Raw genomic sequence first — 5,079 nt, forward strand, 5'->3', positions numbered from 1 at the left:
AATATACAATGAATTCCAAAAACATCTATGAAGATTAGTATTAATTAGATGAGCGGCGCTTTTAGCTTTTTGCTTCTGAACAGTTTTGGCATCTCACTTTATTCCTTGAAGTTCAGAATGATTGGCATCTATAGGAACTCAGAATCTAGATAGTCTTATTGATTCTCCTAGTTAAGTTTGTTGATTCTTGAACACAGCTACTTTATGAGTCTTGGCCGTGGCCCTAAGCACTTTGTTTTCCAGTATTACCACCGGATACATAAATGCCACAGACACATAACTGGGTGAACCTTTTCAGATTGTGACTCAGCTTTGCTAGAGTCCCCAATTAGAGGTGTCCAGGGTTCTTAAGCACACTCTTCTTTTTGCTTTGGACCTCGACTTTAACCACTCACTCTCAAGTTTTCACTTGACACCTTCACGCCACAAGCACATGGTTAGGGACAGCTTGGTTTAGCCGCTTAGGCTAGGATTTTATTCCTGTGGGCCCTCCTATCTACTGATGCTCAAAGCCTTGGATCCTTTTTATCACCCTTGCCTTTGGTTTAAAGGGGTATTGGCTTTTTCTGCTTGCTTTTCTTTTTCTTTCTTTTTCTTTTCTCTTTTTTTTTTCTTTTTTTTTCTGCAAGCTTTTCACTGCATTTTCTTGCTTCAAGAATCAATTTTATGATTTTTCAGATCATCAGATAACATTTCTCCTTTTCCCATCATTCTTTCAAGAGCCAACAATTTTAACATTCATAAACAATCAAATTCAAAAATATGCATTGTTCAAGCATTTATTCAGAAGAACAATAGTATTGCCACCACATCAAAATAATTAAACTGTTTTAAAATTTGAAATTCATGCACTTCTTTTTCTTTTTCAATTAAAAACATTTTTCATTTAAGAAGGGTGATGGATTCATTTTCATAGCTTTAAGGCATAGATACTTAGATACTAATGATCATGTAATAAAGACACAAACATAAATAACATAAGGCACAATTTTCGAAAAATATAAACTAAAGAACAAGGAAATTAAAGAACGGGTCCGCCTTAGTGATGGCGGCTTGTTCTTCCTCTTGAAGATCTTATGGAGTGCTTGAGCTCCTCAATGTCTCTTCCTTGCCTTTGTTGTTCCTCTCTCATGGTTCTTTGGTCTTCTCTAATTTCATGGAGGAGGATGGAATGCTCTTGGTGATCCACCCTTAGTTGTCCCATGTTGGAACTTAATTCTCCTAGGGAGGTGTTGATTTGCTCCCAATAGTTTTGTGGAGGAAAATGCATCCCTTGAGGCATCTCAGGGATTTCATGATGAGGAATTTTCTCATGCTCTTGTCCATGAGTGGGATCTCTTGTTTGCTCCATCCTTTTCTTAGTGATGGGCTTGTCCTCATTAATGAAGATGTCTTCCTCTATGTCAATTCCAACTGAATTGCAGAGGTGACAAATGAGATGAGGAAAGGCTAACCTTGCCACAGTAGAGGACTTGTCCGCTACCTTGTAAAGTTCTTGGGATATAACCTCATGAACTTCTACTTCCTCTCTAATCATGATGCTATGAATCATGATAGCCCGGTCTATAGTAACTTTAGATTGGTTGCTAGTAGGAATGATTGAGCGTTGGATGAACTCCAACCATCCCCTAGCCACGGGCTTGAGGTCATGCCTTCATAGTTGAACCGGCTTTCCTCTTGAATCACTCTTCCATTGAGTGCCCTCTTCACAGATGTCCATGAGGACTTGGTCCAACCTTTGATCAAAGTTGACCCTTCTAGTGTATGGGTGTGCATCTCCTTGCATCATAGGAAAATTGAATGCCAACCTTACATTTTCTGGACTAAAGTCTAAGTATTTCCATCGGACCATTGTAAGCCAATTCTTAGAGTCTGGGTTCACACTTTGATCATGGTTCTTGGTGATCCATGCATTGGCATAGAATTCTTGAACCATTAAGATTCTGACTTGTTGAATGGGGTTGGTGAGAACTTCTCAACCTCTTCTTCAAATCTCATGTCGGATCTCCGGATATTCGCCCTTTTTGAGCTTAAAAGGGACCTCGGGGATCACCTTCTTCTTGGCCACAACTTCATAGAAGTGGTCTTGATGCACCCTTGAGAGGAATCTCTCCATCTCCCATGACTCGGAGGTGGAAGCTTTTGCCTTCCCTTTCCTCTTTCTAGAGGTTTCTTCGGCCTTTGGTTCCATTAATGGTTATGGAAAAACAAAAAAGCTTTAGCTTTTACCACACCAAACTTAGAAGGTTGCTCGTCCTCGAGCAAAAGAAGAAAGAAGAGAGTAGAAGAAGAAGAAATAGAGGAGATGGAGTGGGCTTTGTGTTTCGGCCAAGGGGGATAGGTTGTGTGTATGTTGTGTGAAAATGAAGGAGTGAAGATGGGTTTATATAGGAGTGGAGAGGGGTGTGTGGTTCGGCCATTATGGGTGGGTTTGGGTGGGAAAGTGGTTTGAATTTGAATGGGGAGGTAGGTAAAGTTTTATGATGGATGTGAGTGGTGAAGAGAATGGTGGGATTTGATAGGTGAGGGGTTTTTGGGGAAGAGGTATTGAGGTGATTGGTGAATGGGTGAAGAAGAGAGAGAGAGGTGGGGTAGGTGGGGATCCTGTGGGGTCTACAGATCCTGAGGTGTCAAGGATTTCTCATCCCTGCACCATGTGGCGTGCAAAACGCCCCTTGCTGCCAATCCTGGCGTTAAACGCCAGGCTGCTGCCCATTTCTGGCGTTTAACGCCAGCTTCTTGCCCATTCCTGGCGTTAAACGCCAGTCTGGTGCCCATTTCTGGCGTTAAACGCCAGTCTGGTGCCCATTTCTGGCGTTAAACACCCAGAATGGTGCCAGACTGGGCATTTAACGCCCATTCTGCTACCCTTACTGGCGTTTAAATGCCAGTAAGTTTCTCCTCCAGGGTGTTCTATTTTTTATTCTGTTTTTCCTTCTGTTTTTGCTTTTTCAATTGTTTTTGTGGCTTCACATGATCATCAACCTACAAAAAACATAAAATAACAAAAGAAAATAGAAATTTAACATAGATAAGTAAAAATTGGATTGCCTCCCAACAAGCGCTTCTTTAATGTCAATAGCTTGACAGTGGCTCTCATGGAGCCTCACAGATGTTCAGAGCAATGTTGGAACCTCCCAACACCAAACTTAGAGGTTGATTGTGGGGGCTCTGTTTGACTCTGTATTGAGAGAAGCTCTTCATGCTTCCTCTCCAGGGTGACAGAGGAATATCCTTGAGCTTTAAACACAAGGGAGTCTTCATTCACTTGAATGATCAATTTTCCTCTGTCAACATCAATCACAGCTTTTGCTATGGCTAGGAAGGGTCTGCCAAGGATGATGGATTCATCCATACACTTCCCAGTCTCTAGGATTATGAAATCAGTAGGGATGTAATGGTCTTCAACCTTTACCAAGACATCCTCTACAAGTCCATAAGCTTGTTTCTTTGAATTATCTGCCATCTCCAGTGAGATTCTTTTAGCTTGTACCTCAATGATCCCTAGCTTCTCCATTACAGAGAGAGGCATAAGATTTATACTTGACCCCAGGTCACACAGAGCCTTCTCAAAGGTCATGGTGCCTATGGTACAAGGGATTGAGAACTTTCCAGGATCTTGTCTCTTCAGAGGTAATCTCTGCCTAGTCAAGTCATCCAGTTCTTTGATGAGCAATGGAGGTTCATCCTCCCAAGTCTCATTACTAAATAACTTGGCATTTAGCTTCATGATTGCTCCAAGGTACTTAGCAATTTGTTCTTCAGTAACATCTTCATCATCTTCAGAGGAGGAATACTCATCAGAGCTCATGAATGGCAAAAGTAAATTCACTGGAATCTCTATGGTCTCAGTGTGAGTCTCAGATTCCCATGGTTCCTCATTAGGGAATTCCATGGAGGTTAGTGGACGTCCATTGAGGTCTTCCTCAAGTGAGATCACTGCCTCTTTCTCCTCTCTAGGTTTGGCCGTGTGGGTTGTGGTTATGGCCTTGCACTCTCTTTTTGGATTCTCTTTTGTGTTGCTTGGGAGAGTACTAGGAGGGAGTTCAGTAATTTTCTTACTCAGTTGACCCACTTGTGCCTCCAAATTTCTAATGGAGGACCTTATTTCAGTCATGAAACTTTGAGTGGTTTTGATTAGATCAGAGACAATGGTTGCTATGTCAGAGTGGCTTTGCTTAGAATTCTCTGTTTGTTGCTGAGAAGATGATGGAAAAGGCTTGCCATTGCTAAACCTGTTTTTTCCACCATTATTGTTGTTGAAACCTTGTTGAGGTCTCTGTTGATCCTTCCATGAGAGATTTGGATGATTTTTCCATGAAGGATTATAGGTGTTTCCATAGGGTTCTCCTATGTAATTCACCTCTTCCATTGCTGGGTTCTCAAATCATAAGCTTCTTCTTCAGAGGAAGCTTCCTTAGTACTACCTGTTGCTGCTTGCATTCCAGACAAACTCTGAGAAATCATATTGACTTGTTAAGTCAATATTTTATTCTGAGCTAATATGGCATTCAGAGTGTCAATTTCAAGAACTCATTTCTTCGGATTTGTCCCATTATTCATAGGATTCCTTTCAGAGGTGTACATGAATTGGTTATTTGCAATCATTTCAATGAGTTCCTGAGCTTCTGCAAGCGTCTTCTTCAGATGAAGAGATCCTCCAACAGAGTTATCCAATGACATCTTGGATAGTTGAGACAGACCATCATAGAAAATACCTATGATGCTCCATTTAGAAAGCATGTCAGAAGGACATCTTCTGATCAATTGCTTGTATCTTTCCCAAGCTTCATAGAGGGATTCTCCTTCCTTTTGTCTGAAGGTTTAGACTTCCACTCTAAGCTTGCTCAATTTTTGAGGTGGAAAGAACTTTGCCAAGAAGGCATTGACTAGCTTTTCCCAAGAGTTCAGGCTTTCTTTAGGTTGTGAATCCAACCATGTCCTAGCTCTGTCTCTTACAGCAAAAGGAAAAAGCATAAGTCTGTAGACTTCAGGGTTAACCCCATTGGTCTTGACAGTGTCACAGATTTGCAAGAATTTAGCTAAGAACTGATGAGGATCTTCCAATGGAAGTCCATG

The 5,079-nt window shown here is 41.3% G+C and overlaps 1 non-coding gene across 1 annotated transcript; it reads left to right on the forward strand.

The window, feature by feature from the left end:
* The first annotated feature begins 4,737 nt into the window (after positions 1 to 4,737).
* Positions 4,738 to 4,845, forward strand: LOC148548329 (small nucleolar RNA R71). The gene has a single exon (XR_015897277.1). It is a non-coding gene; the product is annotated as a small nucleolar RNA R71 (small nucleolar RNA).
* Positions 4,846 to 5,079: the final 234 nt, after the last annotated feature.

Source organism: Arachis ipaensis, chromosome B8, assembly GCF_059453495.1.
Source record: "Arachis ipaensis isolate K30076 ecotype BB chromosome B8, ASM5945349v1, whole genome shotgun sequence".
NCBI lineage: Eukaryota > Viridiplantae > Streptophyta > Magnoliopsida > Fabales > Fabaceae > Arachis > Arachis ipaensis.